Source organism: Myotis yumanensis, unplaced genomic scaffold (assembly GCF_028538775.1).
Source record: "Myotis yumanensis isolate MYYU_CA2020_CCGP unplaced genomic scaffold, mMyoYum1.0.hap1 SCAF_10, whole genome shotgun sequence".
Lineage (NCBI taxonomy): Eukaryota > Metazoa > Chordata > Mammalia > Chiroptera > Vespertilionidae > Myotis > Myotis yumanensis.
The window spans coordinates 59,268,017-59,287,714 of NW_027223761.1; the positions used below are offsets into that span (position 1 = coordinate 59,268,017).

The window sequence follows — 19,698 nt, forward strand, 5'->3', positions numbered from 1 at the left end:
GCTCTCTCAGGGTACATTATTTTATGTGCTCATTCACAAAAATAAAAAAAGGACCTTTCAAATATTCTTTTGCCGATTAGGATACAAATAATTTGCATGCAGAGATGTCAACCTTTTTTCATACTGTTTCCCCAAAACTCTAATGGCACAGTTATTCCAAACAATCAGTGAAGACACCATATCAACACACTGGCTGAATGAGCTTTTAGGCCCCCGAAGAACACTACAGGAAGCTATAAATAAATGCTGAGACACTTTGAGAGATACTCATGGACAATTATTCAAAATTAAGACCAGATAAATGCCCAATCTTCTCCCTCCCACCTTTTCTCATTTCATGGATGAAACAAGTGCCAATAAGGAAGTGAGGCATCTGCCAGAAAAGCCAGATACAGTGCTAGTCAGTGTCTTTACAGCCCTCACCCAAGTCACTGGGCTCAGAAACTGAGGACAGGGACCTCATTTCCACTGTGGTGGGGAAGAAATTCTGGGGCTCGGCTTACAAAAGCTCTAAGCAGTTAGGATACTCACGGAGGGCATGGAGTTCATGTTATACCCCAGTCAAAAATAGTCCTTCAATTCTAATCTGAAAACTCTTACCTTCTGTATTTCTGTCAGACTCTGGACAGACCATATTAGGCACATACAGACCCTGCATAAGCAGACTGACAATTATAGCAACTGAGAGGGAGGAGGGTATCTGTCCAGAAACATTAGGATGAAATTCTCAGTTGCCTAAATCTCAGAACTGCTAAACTTTTCAAAGGAGATAACCCAACTGCTGCTGACCTTTCAACTCCAAAGTTAGCCACTAAAGAACCCTGCACAATGTTAGTCATCTGACAAAAGATAATCTTAAATATTCTCAATGGAAATATGTAAAGTATAAGGGTTCCTGTGGATTCATGGATGATTTCAGAAAGTCAGAAATGCTAATATGGCATTAGAAGAGTAAATACTAGATACAAGATTAAGAAGAAAAACAGGGGCGGGGGGCGGGGGGGATAAAATGATTGCCCTGGCCAGTGTGGCTCAGTTGGTTGAAAGTTCATTCTATATACCACAAGGTTTCCTGTTTGATTGATGGTCAGGGCACATGCCCAGGTTTCGGGTTTGATCCCTAGTCTGGGCGCAGCAGGAGGCAACCAATGGATTAAAAAATAATGATTGCAAACATGAGGCTAGGTGTCCATTGACCGAATGAATAACAGGCAGCCTTATCAAACTGGGTTGAGAGGCAGAATGTCAACATGACATTAAGGTACAGAGAAGGCTCTGAGAGAAGGAGACCTGGTCGGTGTGAGAAGATCTGTGAGTACAGGGCACATGCCCATCACAAAAACCATGGCCAGCTTAGTGGAACACTGGAAGCAGTCCCAACCACGTGCCACCACACAGACCTGAGTTCCACCCAGGGGAACTGGAGCTCTTCCAATCAGAGGATGTTCAAATGATGGAGATGAAGTGGTCTCTGAAATGAAGACAAAGAGTAGGCAGGAGGAATCTGGGATGTGGGACATTGGTTGCAAAAAATTCTCTAAATGCGCTGGAAACACCTCTTGAAGACACCTGTCAATTTAATTCATAAGCACCTACTGGACCCTGTGCTGGGCACTGGAGGGACAGAGATAAGTGAGAGAGAGTCTCTGTTTCAAAACACTCAGAATCTTTCCGAGTAGACAGATCTTGAACAAGGAGAGCTGCATTGAGTGGACAACTGCACAGCCAACAGCTGGACTGAGTCTCATGTGCTTGAGACTGACAGACTGGGAAGGCAAAGGATGTGGAAAGAAGGGGTTGGGAGGCCAGTGGAATAGCGTTTACTGAGCATCTATGATGTTCTATGAGACCTGCAACACAACTTCCCTGTAATGTAAATATTATAATTCTTTCTTATAGATGAGGACGTTAAGTCTCAAACTCAAGTAAGCAACTTACCCAAGGTCCCACAGCTCTGTGTAGAAAAACACAGTGTGTCTGCCTCGAAAGCTCTAGTTTCAAATCCAGACTCATTACTTACTGCCTGTTTGACCCTGGACAAGGTATTTAAACTAAACAAGCCGAATTTTATTACCCATATTTCAGTTGTAGTGATCATGGAATTAAATGTATCCTAAGACTTTGGCCAAATGCTTGCAACATAGTAGATGCTGAGTATAAAATAAATCAATGTGAATCACAAGCAATACCAAAAGCCTGGTAAATACTAACCACACCCCAAAGCAAGGGACAATCTTGAAGGGAGAGAAGTTTGAGATATAGTATCTTGTGAGATGTTAATTTCTTCTCTGGTCATGGGGCATTCTTGCAGTCTGTGTGACTTGCCCATGACATACCCTTTCATAAAAATATCTGGCCTGCTTGGGAAACGGAAAAGTAAGGCCACTAAAAAGAAAAAAAATGCCTCAATAAGCAACAACATGAAAGAAGTTGGTGTGGTTTGTACCTTGCCTGACCATCCATAAAACATGCACCAAGATTTGCCTTCACAGAATTGCTCTGTGACTCTTGAAAGTTACTTAATTCTCTTTCCGTTCACCTGTCAGACAGGAAGTTGGTCTATCACAGACTTTGACATTAAATGACTTTGAGAAGTCCTTGGATAAAAGGCATCCACTAATGCGAAATAAATTATATGGTTGGATTTTACTGTTTTTTTAACAAATGATAGAAATGTCATCTAGAAATCAAAATTAACTCTCTTATTAAGATAAAACAATGTCTATGGCTATATTTACTCATTAACTAGAAGTTTGAATGAGTATCGTGGAACACAGTGTTCTGGCATCCATCTCATGATCCAACAATTTGAGGGCAGATTTAAAAGAGTGACTGAAATGTGTTCACAGTGATTGCAAGATTCATCTCAGGCTCCATATTAGCCATATGACTACTACCAATATCCAGTGATAGCATTTCCTCACTTTTTTCTATACTCTCACAGCTAATGATGATCTACAAGTTCACAACTGAAAATGTAAATCCACATGATTTACCACCAAGCAAAAACTCACCTTCAAGGTTCCCCAAATCATGTCATGAGCCCTTAGCTTTGTAACAACCACCATTCATTCTTTATTACTTTTTAAAATTGAGATATAACTGACATAATAAACTATATATATATATATATTTAAACAATTTGGCAAGTTCTGATATCCTGAAACCATTAAAACAAGCTAACACACATAACAACTATCCCTAAAAGTATCCTCCTTCTCATTTTTAATCTCAATTATGAATGTTTCCAATTCTCCCTATTGCCAGGCATCAGATTACCTTCCTGTCACGAGATTACTTGGCATTTTCTTCAATTTTTATAGAAATGGATCATACAGATGTACTTTTATGGTTTGGCTTCTTTCAGTTAGAGTAACTTTTTTGAGATTCACTCCTGTTTTATACACAGTGTGGGGCGCAAAGGTAGGTTTACAGTTGTTCATATGGAAAATAATCCTATATAATAAAAGGGTAATACGCAAATTGACCCTAACAGCAGAACGACTGGGAATGACCGGTCACTATGACACACACTGACCACCAGGGAGCAGAAGCTCAATGCTGGAGCTGCCCCCTGGTGGTCAGTGCCCTCCCACAGGGGGAGCTCTGCTCAGCCACAAGCAAGGCTGATGGCTGCCAGTACAGTGGTGGTGGTGGGAGCCTCTCCCGCCTTCTCAGCAGCGCTAAGGATGTCCAACTGCAGCTTAGGCCTGCTCCCTGCTGGCAAGTGGACATCCCTTGAGGGCTCCCGGGGTTCCAGAGGGATGTCTGATTGCCAGGGAGCAGGCCTAAGCCAGCAGGTGGACATCCCCTGATGGGTCCCAGACTGCGAGAGGGCACAGGCCAGGTTGAGGGAACCCCCCCCCCCGCCCCAGTGCACAAATTTTTGTGCACTGGGCCTCTAGTACAAAAAAATAATAATACAAGAATAAATCCTGTGTTTTGAGTATTCACAACTGGATACCTACTTCTGCCCCACCTGTATAACAACATATCATCCCCTTTCCCTTTTATTTCTAAGTAGTATTCCATTGTATGGGTATACCACAATTAAAAACAATTATTGACACGTTGAGGGACCTTTGGGTTGCTTTCAGTGTTTGGATGTTACAAATAAAGCTGCTAAGACATTCACAAACAAGTTTTGTATGGGAGTACTTTCATTACTCTTGAGTAATTACCTAGGAGTAGAATGGCTACAGCATAAGACAGGTCTGTGTCTGCACCGTATCCTATTCCACCAGCAGTAACTGTGGAGCATTCCCGGTGCTCCATATCTTCAGTTGGCATGGTTAGTTGGGTATGTAGTAGCATCTTGAAGTTTTAATTTAATTGCATCTTCCTGATAATGTTGAGCATCTTTAAAAATGCTTACTACCATCTGCATATCTGGTTTGGTTAAATGTTCAAACTGTTTATCAATTTTTAAAATTGGGTTGTTTTCTTTTAAGTTTTGGGAGATTTTTATATGTGTGGGTAGAACTCCCTTATCAGATAATTTACTTTCAAATATTTTCTTCCAGTATGTGGCTTGTCTTTTCATTCTCTTAATAATAAATATCTCTGGAAGAGCAGAAACTTTTAATTTTGATGATATCCAAATTATCAATTTTTCTTTTGTAAATCATGCTTTTGGTACATATCTACAAATCTTTGGCTAATTCAAGGACAAACATTTTTCTCCTATATTTTCTTCTAGAATTTAATAATTTAGGTTTTATGGTCAGGTCTAGGATCAATTTTTTTTAAAAATATATTTTATTGATTTTTTTACAGAGAGGAAGGGAGAGAGATAGAGAGTCAGAAACATCGATGAGAGAGAAACATCGATCAGCCGCCTCCTGCACATCTCCTACTGGGGATGTGCCCGCAACCCAGGTACATGCCCTTGACCGGAATCGAACCCGGGACCCTTCAGTCCGCAGGCCGACGCTCTATCCACTGAGCCAAACCAGTTTCGGCAAGTCTAGGATCAATTTTGACTGAAGTTTGTATATGGCTCAAGGTATTGGCCTAAGTTCATTTTTTTAATATATAGATGTCCATGGTTCCAGCCCAGCCTGTTGAAAAACTTTTTTGTCCACTGAATTACCTTTGAATTTTTGTCAAAAATCAACTGAATATATACGTCTGAGCCTATTTCTAAACTCTCCATTCTGTTTCATTGACCTATTCCATCTTCACACGGATATCACACTATGTTAAGGTAGCTTCATAGTAAGTATTGAAATCAGGAAGTGTAACTCTTGTTACTATGCTCTTCTTTTTCAAAGTTGTTTGAGCTATTCCAGATCCTATGTGTTTCCATAAAAATTATAGAATCAGCTTTAGAATCCATATAAAATTTAGAAAAATCTCCTATGATTTTGATTCTAAATCTTTTTGGTCAGAATTGCCATCTTAGCAACTTTAATTCTATTGATTCTTAAATCTATTTATTTATGTTTTCTCTAAACAATGCTTTATAGTTCTATTATACAGATCTTGCACACTATTGTCAAATTCATTCCTAAACATTTCATGTTTCTCATGCTAGGCAACAGCATTATTATTTTAATTTCAGTTGTTAGATGTAAATATATAAAAAGTCATGTTTATGTTGATCTTATATCCTATAACCTTGTTAAACTCAAATCTTTGTTTTAACAGAATTTTAGAGCTTTCTATGCAGATGACCGTATTATCTCCAAATAAGGACAGTTTTGCAAGCACTATCATCACTACCATCATCTCCACACCCATTCATTACGGGCCTGGTACTATGGACATGCGATAAATGCATTCTTCATTATATTTTCTAAATCCCTCACTTATTTGGCAAATATTCATTAGTGTCAAGCACTCATGAGGTAATTACTGTTTTTTGTCCCTATATTACTGATAAGAAAACAGGGATTAGGTTAAGTAAACAGTACACAGAAGATGTAGTTCTCAACACCTAGTCTGCCAAACTTAAGACCAGTTGTTAACTAAAACACTATGAATCCATAGAAATATCAAACTTGCATAGTATTTTGTGCCCAAAGAAATTTTCTTCTCCTCTAATAGAGAAGTGTCATTAATTGAGTTGATATTTTGAGTTAATATTGAGTTAATATTTTCCTATATTAGTTCTTTAGGTTGACTGTAGAAATCATCGTAAGGTACTTTTTGGTATATCACTGTAGAATATTAATAACTAACTAACTAACTAACTAAATAAATAAAAACAGCACTGGTCCTCTACAAAGAGTCTGTTTTGATTTAGAAAAATATGCAGACTATAATGTTTTGGATATATTCTTGGTCCGTTACCCAACACAGTGCTGGAGTGTTGATCTCTAGAAAGGAGTTTCCTTCCATACACCTGTTACAGAAAGTCGGCTCTGTAAGGAGAATCTCTGTCTGTTTGCTTAATACGTTATAGTCTCACTGCCCACAATGGTGCCTGGCGTGTAGCTGGCACTCAGTAAACCTGTGTTCATGAATAAAGGAAGTCTTGGTATTGAATCAGCAGTAAGTTAACTTAGATCAGTGATGAGATAAGTTTAACCTCACTCAAATGAGACCTGGAAGGGACTTCAAAGATCACTGACTATAATGAAAGCATCCCCCCCACAACATCCTTGACCAGGCACCCAAGCCGGTTTTTAGTCTCGTGACAGGATCCTCTCTATTTACTAGGCTATTTCAGCTAAAGTGAAGTTCTTCACACTGAGGTGAAATGTTGGTCTCTCCAATTTAGAATGCTATTTCTACCTGCACCTGCCTGACATCGCAGAATAAAACAGAACGGATCTACCTGCATCCACTGTTTCCTGTGACAGCTGTTTAAATAGCAGATGTCTTTCTCTTTCCAGGGCTTTTCTTCTCCACTCTGAGAATCTCGCCCACATGTGTTACGTAGGTTTCTAGCTCTTTCTCCTCCTCACCTCTGTCTCTGAATCAGCAGGGTCTGACCTCTGTCCATCCACACATGTGTATTAAGTGGCAGTGGACATGGGTAATATATCTTATTAAGCAATAAACCAGTTACAGTGAGTTTGTAGCATGTTCTAGGTAGTGTTGCTCAGTGAAAAAATTCAGGTGGGATATCCAGATGTGGACTCCTACCCTTCACATTTTCATCTATCACTGAAATGCTCAAAGAGGATTCAAATGCAATGCTCAAATTTTATGCGGATATGAAAATGTCATTTAAAAGTTCTCTGGAAATACATTTGAGGTTTTTATACTCTTTATTTTTGAGATCTGTTTATGATCATAAAATTTTTCTTTTCCTGTTTCATCTTTATTTGCTGTATAAGAAAAGCAATAGCAGACCAGAATCCTTTCGGCATCTTAATATTTAATTGTATAAGCAAAGCAGATACACAAACAATATGTATGTATGATGCATTTATAAGAACTGAGAACAGCTCCAACTGGAATTAGTTGATCCCAGCATGAAGCACATGTAAGCTATAATTGTTCTTCTTTGTTCAAAAACAAGTATTAGGAAAGGATGTGTAAAGTGTTCTCATCAAACAGGCTCTAAATATTTAAGCTGAAAGGGAAAAATGTATGGAGCTGTTCACAATCAGATGACTATTATATGCTGGGGTACTCACTTTTTCTATTTTCCAGCCATATCCCATATGCCATATCCCAGATCTCAATGACATATTGCCCCAAAAGAATGACACCCAGACACTCACAACAGTGCTAACACGGCTTGTCAACAAATAGTTCAGGAAATCCTCTGGGGGTCATGTGCTTACAACATAATGAAAATCACCCTTTAGAGATAAGTATTAAGGATTCTGAGGCAGTTTTAAAAAAAAGACAAAACAACAATATAAAAAACACCCTGATGGCATTTTCTTTGTAGATGCTTTTAATAAAGTATATTTACTTGTGCTAATTCTTATTTCTAGTGAGTCAAAATATTAATTCCTCGTTCTCAGTGCATTTAAAATATTTGTTAACTTTTTTATGTTGAAGTCATTATAAATTCACAGAAGGGTACAAAGAAATGTACTGAGAGATGCCATGCAGCCTTCACCCAGCATTCCCAGATGTTAACATCTAAGTGCACTTTTAAATTGCTGAGAGCACCCTGAATTCCTTCAGGGGCTCTGAAACCACTTTTAGCCAACCCTTGCTTGCCTTCAGCAGGATCACACAGATACCATGCTCTTTCTTTGCCTATTAATCCCTGGACTTGCATTAGGCTCTTAATACCTTAACAGTGAACAGATGGTCATAATTAAGGAAGAATGGGGATTTTTTTCATCCTCATAAACCCACGCAGTCCTATTGTTACATCTGTAACTGCTGCCAATTTGAAATGACATAACTGAAATGAGCTGACATGGGATGAGCCAAGATGAGTAGGGAAATTGTGGGTGAAGAGAATCTTAACTTAGATATTTAAAATCATTCAAATAAATGTTAGTATATACATATTATATGTGCATATACTTTTATATACTTTATATATCACATACATGATACACAGTGTATTTAAATATGTACTTTAATGTACTTTTTTTTAATTGGCAATTTTAAGGGAATCGCCCAGCTCATCAAGTGACAAATTCAAGCCCGGAATCTGGAGTAGTGAATAGGAGTCACAGACTTTTTTCATTACAGGAGTTGCCTGCAGATCTATCCACATGTGTCCATTATCATGAAAAAGAAGGCAATTCCATGCCCTTGAGCTCCTCACAGTGGGTTGGTACCAGCTCTTTGGTAATAGGAAACTCAACAGTTTTATTCCCTTCCTCTATTTCTAAAAAAAGGTCTCATTCTGAATCCACTTTTGTATCTTCTCAGAAGATTCTCAGATGGTGGGTTGGCCTGAGACCAGGTGAATTGATGGACCTAGTCTTCCTTAAATATCCATCACTCCTTTGCTTTTATAAAAGAATACTGCACATGCTGCTTCTTTGGCCCTGCCTTCCAAACTGCCTCTGTGTTCAAGTTTCAAGGCTTCATATTCAGAGAAGGTCCCTCACCCAGCCAGGCTGGCTAGGGGCTTATCCCTTCTGCCTTTATCTTAGCCTTTTATTATTGTCCCTGTAGCACTGGACTAAGAGCTTCTGATGGGAAGGAATCTGCCTTATTTTTCTCTATCCTAGGATGGTGGCTAGGAATCTGGAACACTATAAATCTTTAATAAATAAGTGAAGAATAACATTATGACATTTGGTAAATTCAAGCAAGTTGGGGTGTCTGACCAATAGCTGCACTGGGGGTACCTAGCTGTACTTGAGTCAACTAGATATTTTGCTATCCTGGGATCACTAGGCAAAATGAAACGATGGACTGAGCTTGTCATCTAGTTTAGTCTTCTCTAATGCATGCGCAGAATTGATAGTTTACTGGCTCTGAAATTTAACTATTTGTGAATTATCCTATTGGATAAGACCGTTTTCTTAAAAATCATGTCCAGCTTTGGGTTGTCCCTTTTCTACCTAGCAAGCAGATGGTGTCATGGTAATATCCTCCGAGCTTAAAGCCAAGTTGTAGCCTCATAGAGACACTGGTTGATTTTCTCCTGCACTTAGAGGAGAAAAGGTACACACCCCAGGTAGTCAGAATCAATGCCTTCAGGCCCCCAGAGAAAGCACCAGCAGGGCTCTTTCTGCGGGCTCGCATTCACTGGTTCACTTCCACCCTGTGACACTTTGGTTCTACTCTGATCCCTCCTCTTCATGCCTGCTCCTATTGATTAAATATCTTTCATCTTGGCAGAAGGAGAAGAAAAACCCACAACGCAGTAGTGGGGAACAATTATGTGCTGGAATGCAAGCCACCACCTTCATTCCGGTATTTCACAAAGCTCAAAGCTGGAGAGCTGCGCAGAAGACGAAGACAAAGGGCTGCTGGCTGAATTCAAGCTTTTATTGGGAGTTAATGAAAATGGACAGCTCTCCTTGTGTGTGTAGGACCTAGGAAATCTAAACTGTGCTGCCTGCTCTAAACTAAGCCTCCCTGGCGGTGAAGATGTGTAGGCTCAGTAAACATACATTTGGGGTTAAATAAAAAAAAAAAACAAAACAAAACAACCACCCACAAACTTTTAGGTACTGGTTTTTAATGAACTCAACATGTATACCTGCTCTCTCTCTACAGTGATTCTAGTGTTCAGGCTGTTGGTGAGTAGCTGGCACCCAGCACCAACAGCCTGAAAAGAGGAAGCAGACAGGGAGTACGAGGCTGTGAGCAACACACCCAGCTTGCATTCAGTTTTGATCTTTTTCTTTCCTGGAACCCAGACTCAAATCTTTTCTGTGGTCTGTGCTAATTTGCATATCCACCATGCCCAGTACAATGGTATGAATCCACACAGACAAATGGAAAGGGAGGCTGAAACCTCAATGGGGAAAATGCTTTCAGACAATATAGGAAATAAAGTCCAGAAGTGGTTTTGTTAAGTGTCTGAAAGCACGGAGGTTTTTGCATGAAGGGCACTAATTAGCTAGATTCTACTTCTTTAGAAGAAGAAATGAGCACAAACTGGAGCACACAGGAGTTTGGTTGGCTATCTAGACATAGAGTCTGATAGCAATGGTGGACAAAGGAATAGGAAAGCTTTTTTGTATTCCTGTGTTTCAGGCACAGATGATAGATGAGATAGATAGATGAGAGGGGAGAAGAAAGGGGGAGACTGAGGGGGGAGAGGAGAGCAGGAATTTTTGCAGCAATCAAACTGGTTACTAGGTTAGTCTTTGTGTTTAAAAAAATTAAGACTTCATTATAGAAAAGATATGCAACATAAATAAGTAAAAAAAAAAATCACTCACAAAACCTCATTATCTCATGACCCAGAGGTAATAACTGTTAATGCTCTTTGGTGTATTGCTTTATTCAATATTATTTTCACCCCAAGCAGCATATTTCTCAGTAATTGTAGAACCTCACCATCGTATACTGAATATTTTTCCACATCAGTAACTATAGCTCTATATAATTCACTTTTAACAACTGTGGAGTAACGCTCACTTTCCCACTAGCCCACCAACACAATCAAATGTAAGCTTCTGATGTGAAATCATTTTCTCTGTCGCATCATTGTTGTGTACCCTAGAGAGATGGCTAGTACACACTAGGTACTCAGTAAGCATGTGATATACTCATATGATATTTATCATTTATTTAATGAAGCCCCTCTTGCTAGGTCATTTGTTAGGTCATATTTTATTTTTCCCTATTATAACTCATGATCAGATGAATAATCTTGTATCTATACTACTTTCCAATTATTCTTTAGAACAAATTCCTAGAAGTAGAATTAATAGATCCAAGGATATGTACGTCTTTAAAGGATTTGAATTATCTGCCTTATAGAAAAGTTGCACCAATTATCACTCATCAGCAGTTTCTGATCACATTTTTGAATAAATCTTTGTAAGATTTGTATTATTGTTGGGGGGGAAAACAAACATAAAAATAATACAAGTTACCATCTATAATAGCTGGCCTCATAAATAAAAATCTTTAAACCATTCCTCACTGTATTTCCACCATTTGACTAAGCAACGAACAACTGGGAAGAAACTTTGTCGACAGAGACATGGTGCTGAAAATGCTGTTGAGAAGAAAAACTTCACACGAGGCACAACTTTCGTTAAATTAAAATTTGTCCGTAAAACTCTTCAACCTTGAAAAGTGCTGTGGGAAGTTTAAATAAAATGTCAGAACATAGCCTTTAGCACTTCAAGTAAGAACATGTCCATGTGGACAGGCGGTCAGCGTTAGTCATACTTTAATCCAATATTTAGACTTACTTGCCACCAGCTCTAACTCAGCACAAGGAGCGTCTGGGGCCTCTGAGCAGACCAGCTATACACAAGTCTTCATTTGGACTGGGGCTTTGAGGTTTGCTTAGAAAAGCCTTTTTAGGTTGTAGATGTTAGCCTTGAAGAAAGATTCTCTAAAGCAAAATGACTGGGGCAATTGCTTGGCAGTGTGTACACACGTGTCATTCACAAAAGCACATGCATTTACTCTGCAAGCAATGCTGGATGGTACGATGCCCAATCCTGACTGTGGGGCAGACCCACTGGAACTTCTCTCCTTTTCTGCTGACATTTTGTGCTTTTGGAAAATGGAGGGAGCCCTATTTTCTTTCCTTGATTTCTCCCCATATCAGAATAGGAAAAGTGTAAGTAAAGCCACATCCAACCAGATACACATCTCCTACCACCCGTCCACACAGAACAACAGCCTTCAGTGATGTCCTAATAAAATAACGGAAGCGCACAGCTCACTTATTCTTCTCTTAAGCGAATGGGCTCTGCCTCCCACAGATGATTGGACATTTACCGAGTAAGCAAAATAGCTGAACTCAGTCCCTTGGCAAAAACACATTCTAGGTGATGGAAACCAAGCAGAGATCAAACAAAGGAAGATGGATGGGGTCTACGTTTAGTGTTGTTGCCCTTTCCTATTTGTGGCCTAAAAACTGTGAACTATCTTTATTTTGACAAGTTTAGAAGAGCTTACCATGGGAAAAGCTCCCTACAGAACTTCTGTTTTCTTTCATCCTTTCAGGTTAAATCCCCCTAAACGTCTTTTTCCTTTGACCAGCGTGCTGGAAATCTCAGACCATGCCATGCTTAGGTAATTAAGTTAGGTTAATTAGGTTATAGGGACTCTACATAAGCACTGGAGCACATGAATGAAATCCTGGAGACCACCTCACCTTTCCTCACAATGGAAACAATAAACTCTTTGCTTTCCTATTTATAACCAAATAAGCAACTACAATAGTGCAAAGAAACCCCAGCCCAGAAGGAGAAAAGTGTATGGTTTTCTCTAATTGAGTTTCTCCTGTTCTCATCTCCTATAGAGGCCTGGGATTGTTTTCCAATTTTCATTCGCATTTCATCCCATTAAATGCTTCTAACCTCTGACTCGGGCTCCTCACCCCGTGTTCATCTTCTACTGGTAATTGAGATGAAATGTGCCCACTTGCTCTGGGCAGTACCAGAAGCATCCACAAGACACAGATAAGTACTAACTCACTGTGTTAGATCAGGCTCCAACAAGACAAGAGACAAGAAAACAAAAGAAGGATCTTCATCTAGTTACAGTCATGAAAACCAGCGTGCATACGCACAAGGCTTGCATTTTTGCTAAATATGTGGCTGTTGACTTGTACAGAGAAGGAAAAAGAAAGGAGGAATGCTGTTAGAAGACCCATGTGTTGTTACCATGCTGCTTTTATGCTGCAGATAGGATGTCTCTTTCAAAATTTCTATTTCCATGTGCTTAGGGATTCTAAACTGTGCAAACAGCAATATGGGTAAATATTAGTTTTAGAACAAATTATTGAGATTTGTGAACAAATTACTATGCACTTTCCTCAAGACAGAGAGATGAAAAATCATGTTGATTTTTCTCCCCTTTGTAAGAATATTAATTTAGACCCTGCCCATAATGTAAAGCAAGCAATTTGCATAGATAAGAAATAATTATTTTAGAAACTAAAAAAGAAAAGGTACTGTGAGAATTCAAGATGATATGAAAAATGTTCCAACCTTGAATTAACAGACTATTAAAAAACGTGCTTGCTTGGTGGAAGTGAGAGATTCTGATGCTCGGTACAGACAGTGTATGTACATTACAGATGCATATCCAATCTCCAAAGGAAAACTGGTTCATGAAGTAAAAATGTGTGAGAGTGGTATGTGGGAACTATCACTCGAAATAGGCAGCTCTAGGTTAAACTTAGGATAGTTTCTTGGTCAGACAAGAGGGACAAGCTTAGGATTCAAGAGAAAAAAAGGGACTGTGTTCAAAAAGGAGGGCCTCTTGGATACCTTGACCACCACCACATCCTCACCCCCTCCTTTCACACATCTACACTTCAGAGTCCAATAGAGGTAAATTCTTAGGTACCGGTGGAAGTTTGCGACAGACAGGAAAACACAGGCACTGTGGTGTGAAAAGAGAATGAAACTGGAATTGCAGATCATTCTGGACTGTCGTTTGCATGGGTAAGTTTTTGGTTTGGGGGCCAGTTCTGACCAGCTGCCTGCTCAAAATGAGCTAGTGTGGCTCAGTGGTTGAGCATGGACCAATGAACCAGGAGGTCACAGTTCGATTCCATGTCAGGGCATATGCCCAGGTTGTGGGCTCCATCCCCAGTGGGGGGTGTGCAGGAGGCAACCAATCAATGATTTTCTCTCACCATTGGTGTTTCTATCTCTCTCCCTTCCTCTCTGAAATCAATATAAATAAAATTAAAAAACAATATTTGGCATGTTCTCTAGCCAACGATGCATGGCCCTGCCTTTCTGAGGAGTGGGTTCCATCACATATGACTTTAATTATAATGTTAATGTCCATTTCCCCCAATACACTATAATATCCACCAGAGCAGAGAGGATCCTGTGTGTCTTTCTCAACCCAGACCCTAGCACCTGAGAGTTATTGCACATAGTATCTGAACAATAAATATTTGTTGAATAATGAATGGTATTTCTACTTCCAATGTGGCTTTGATGATTGTACAGAAGAGCCCAGCAGAGGATTATTATAATTTTTTTACATCCATTCACAGTGTCAACCACGTGGCCATGAGTTGAAAAGCAAAAAGAAATATACAAATACACCTAGTTAGCCCCAGGAGAGTGGAAACAGGAAGAGCGGCTAAAAGTAAAGTTTAATTAAAATAGCAGGAGGCCCAGTTGAGAAAATCTAAGCTTCTCACCAGTGGGCAAAGTCTTCACATAACCCGAGCAAAGCTGTCGCAGATGTAGCTCTGCAACCTTGTCCCACTGCAGGCAGCCCTGGGGAGTAGTGATGGACGCCAGCCGCACCCCGGCTGGCACTGAAGCCTTGGCTCCTCCACAGTGCATCTGCTGCACAACTAGGAGCCGGGACCAGAGATGCAAGCAGACACCCAACGTCGTGAATCAAGTGTAATGTTGTTCAGTCTCCAGTAAAAAGTCTCAGCAAGTCCAAGAATGACTGCAAAGGGAGTACCAGAGGGAGCCATTCTCCTCAGAGAGTCTGTACATGATCACATGGGTGAACCAGCACCCAGAGCTGCTCCAAAGGAGGCAGCAAGTGCCCCTACACTATCTCCAGTAGGCACGCATGGCCACCTCAATGATCTTTCCACTCCTTTCTCCAGCCTCTTCTCCTTCCACCCCCTGTTCCATCCACCCACATACTCCACACACCCCAGAATTGCTTCACGTTGTTCCCTCATCCTGGGATAACCACCTTTCTCTGAACACTTCCTCTTCTGTGATGTCACTAACCCCAGAACAGTCCTGGCCATTATTTCACGCTATATTTGTATCTATCACTAGGATAGTACTTAGCACACTATTTTGAAATTTTCTTCATCTCTGATACCTTGATGAATGTCTTACAGGGGGTCAATGTCTTATTCATCTTCTGTGCTCTCTGTCCCTGGCACATATAAGCTCTCAACAAATGTGTGTTGGGTAAAAGGGACACGTTCCTGAACTAAAGGCATTTGCGGAAGTGCCCTGCCAGGGAACATGACAACAGGTAACTCTTGTCAGGAAGACCTGAAAGCTCGCCAGGATAACTGTCCTTGTAGAAAGAAAAATTATAGCAAGGAAGGGCAGGCAACAGCGCAATGTATTAATTCGTAACCAGTTAAAGCAATGCTTCCAAGATATCCCCAACATAGGGTTTTTAAAATTAGCTATAAAATTGTTTCATTTTTAGCAGATAGAGCTTATCAGCCATTTGCATGACTTCCTGCAGAGAACTAATATTAAACTCCTAATAACCAAGGGACCTTTGGAATATCTTACTTCAGTTTCTGCTATTAAACCTGAGCCCCAAGCAGAGAACACAGAGGTTTCAAGTGGCCCTTAAACAAATAGGCATAGTCACTGGGAAGCATCCAAGAGATGAGGTGGAAAAAACCCACCAAAATAAATTGGACCTGCTCCCTCCACGCCCTGGTCTAATCATTAACCTCCCAAGCAGTCTGGCTCCTTCGCAGACTCTGTGCTGTCTCCTGGTTCCCACATTGTATTTTTTATGGCACAACTTGGCTGTTGTGTATGATCTGGGACCTGACAGATATGGCTGTTCTCAAATGAAAAACTACAACCAGTTAGCTTCCATTACATAATAATTCACAATCTCTGATGGAAATGTTCAAGTCACTTAGGACTCTGATTTGGAACAATGTATCTGTTTTAATTCAGATGACAGCAGTAATTCATCTGGACAACATGATTCATATAATGCGCTTCTCCTTCACCATAACCTCTGCCGTTAGGAAATGACACTGTTTCATGGGACCCTCTCAAAAGAGTAAGAAGCAAATCCTTTTACATACATGAGTACTATCATTCATCCAATGTATACAATGGTTAGTCCTATAGGAAGAGCTAGAACAAGCCTGCATTATTTTAAAAATTGTAATTAGTAATGATTACTTAGTAAGATCACTTCATATGTTTGGCCTGTGTATTTTTTAAAAATGAAATACAATATGATGACAAAAATCAGAATATGTTGTATGGAGTAAGGATAAATAGTGCTTTGTAAAATGTGTGTGGGGGAATAAAACAGGGGGAGAAAGGAGGGAGGGCGAGAGGGGGGGAGGGAGGAGAGAGAAAGAGAGAGAAGCAAGAGCAAGAGAGCCTTTGCAGCTACAGTGGATAAATGTATTTCTTTCCCCCACCCTCTACAACAAAATTTTATTTACTGCAAAATGTTCCATCAATTCTTTTTTTGTTTGTTTGCAATTAAAGCTGACATATGATCTTATATTAGTTTCAGGTGTACTATGAAGTGATTAAACATTTATGTACCTTAGGAAGTAATCATCCCATTAAGAATAGTACCCATCTGACACCATACAGTTATTGCAACATAATTTTAAAATATTTTTTATTGATTTCAGAGAGTAAGGGAGAGGGAGAGAGATATATAAACATCAATCATGAGAGAGAATCATTGTCCAGCTGCCTCCTGCATGCCCCCCATTGGGGATTGAGCACAAAACCCTGGCATGAGCCCTGACTGGGAATCTAATTATGACCTCCTGGTTCATAGTCTATGCTCAACCATTGAACCATGCCGGTTGGGCTATTGAAATATTATTGACCATATTACCTATGATGTAATTTACATCCCCATGATTATTTTTATAACTGGAAATTTCTACTTTTTCATCCCTTCACCTTTTTCAACCATTTCCCCAACCCTCCTCCCATCTGACAACCATCAATTTGTTCTCTGTGTCTATGCGTTTGTTTCTTTTTTGTTTGTCCATATGTTTTGTTTCTTAGATTCAACATCTAAGTAAAATCATATGGTGTTTGTCTTTCTCTGTCTGACTTATTTCACTTAGCATAGTACCCTGTAGGTCCATCCATTTCATTTTTTATGGCTAATATTCTATTGTATATATGTACCATTGTGTCTTTATCCATGACTCTATCAATGGACACTTAGGTTGCTTTCATATATTGCCCATCATAAATAATACTTAAATGTATTTCTTACTGAGGGTCATGGCCAAAAAAGGTGAAAAACAGCTAATTCACTGTAAATGACTTTGATTCTGGAGTAATGATGCACAGTGAAAATTCAGATGAAAAATCCCAATTTAGCTTATTTATTAGTTATGTGACCTTATGCAAGTAACTTCTCTAAGCCCCTGTTTCCTCATCTATAAAATAGGGATGATGCCTCATAAAATTACTTGAGGTTTAAATAACATACCGTGTTTACTGGTAATTCACCTATTATGATGATAATGATAGAAAACAGTGGGTGTTTATTATTTAATATGTTAGCAAGGTACCTGCACATAAAATGCACTCTTTAAATGTTGCTCTTACTACTATTGTTTTTAAATCATGACTATTGTTTTATAAGGCAATATGCATATTACAATCCAGTGTTTTCCTAAAATGCAAGAATCAAATATTACGTCCCAAGTTCTACGGACATAACTAAATAAAGTAAACTGGGACTCTGTGGCCACACTTTTTGGTTCAAATCGCTTGACATTCATTTGAAAAATGAAGCCATGGCTAACAAAATCAAGGACCTATGCACTGAGCAGTATATATCAGGGTTTCACCAGCTAATCATCTCCAGCTCACTTCTCACACTAAGGCAAAGAATGAAGAGTAAGTGTAAAAGATTAGAGCAATAATTAACTACCTTTTATTGAGTGCTTACGATATTGTACTTACATGTATTGTATTCAATCCATTTTGAGAGAAAGGAACAGATTTTAAAGTTTCAGTAATCTTTTCAAGTTCACACTATAAGTGACAGAATCAGGCTTTGTTTCCAGGACCACTTGCCATGCCCTGAGAACTTCAACACTGTAAGTGCATCATGATCAGCAGAGGCAAACATCCTTCTACAGCAGGCATTCAGCATCACTTTGGCCTGTGTCTGAAGGCCCGATATTTATGAGCTGCCTACTTCCCAAGCTTTTCTGCTCCGCATGCGCAGCTCTGATTGTTAGAAAGTTCCTTCTCATAGCCGGCCCACATATTTGCCTGCATGCACTTCCCACCCATTGAAACAGCACGGAATATTTATGCAGTCTTTTCTATACCACGTTATCTTAAAACAATGAATGAATCTCTCTTTTTTCTGTCTTTTCTTCTCTGCAGTCAGCATTCTTAGTTGTTTTTGAACTTCACTCTATAAGAGGGTTCTTACCCATTGGTTCCATGCTGCTTATCTTCTCCTAGGTGATATTCAGTCTGTAAATATCCCCTAATGCAATACTCCCAATGCCTGTGGCTTGCATTGGGGAAATGGCTTGTTTAAACCCACAGTTGTCTATCACTACCTTCGAAGACTGCATTATGCTTCATGGAAACAAACAATTTCATACTCTGCTTCATCCCAGTTTTTGGTAAACACACACACACACACACACACACACAAAACAAAACGAAAACATCAAGGTATTTTTCAAATGAACTGCTGGGCCATCTGTCTACCCTGCAGTTCTACAACCTCATTTTTGAACTTCAATTTAAGTTTTATTTTTATCCCTGTAATGCTTCCATGCCTTGGTTTGGTCCAGCTTTCCAGCCTAGAGAGGTCATTTCAATGCTTAATTCTGTCTTTCATAAATTTAACTATTATTCTTGGGAGTAGATCACATGCAGATGTAAGAATCATAGGGTTACATTAAACTATAATAAGTTGACAGACTATTAGAGACAGATGGAAATTCACATACGCACACAAAAGCCTACATTTTGGTTTCTCTCGTTAATTTCTAAACTCCTCGAGCGCATGAGCACTGCCTGGCTCTTTTAGTACATCGTGGGCACAGAGGTCACCATATTCATTTTGACTGAATGATTATTAATTTGCACATGTCAAAATTCACTGCTAGAACTGATGATAAGCCAAGAGGCAGGAGAGAAAATAAAACGCCACATATCTGAAGTGCAGGTTCAAAGGCAACGACTGGCACATGTTGCTTCCCTGAACCCAATCAATCATAGAGTTGACAGAAAATGGAAATTCATACCAGAAAAGAGCCCAGCAGAAAGACAAAGAGGAAGGAAAGGGACAAAAAGAAAACACACGAGTGCACATGCATGTGCGCGCAGACACAGACACACACACACACAGACACAGACACACACACACACATACACTCTGATGGCTGAAATACCTTAAGGTAGTTACTAGACGGCTTTCACACATGAATAGCACCACCAAATTGCATTAGGTCCTTGA

At 39.6% G+C, this 19,698-nt stretch overlaps 1 protein-coding gene across 2 annotated transcripts in view; it reads right to left on the reverse strand.

The window, feature by feature from the left end:
• The window catches only part of FAT3 (FAT atypical cadherin 3), a 524,011-nt gene that overhangs the window by 352,538 nt on the left and 151,775 nt on the right, over window positions 1-19,698 (reverse strand). The gene's annotated exons all lie outside the window — the stretch shown is intronic.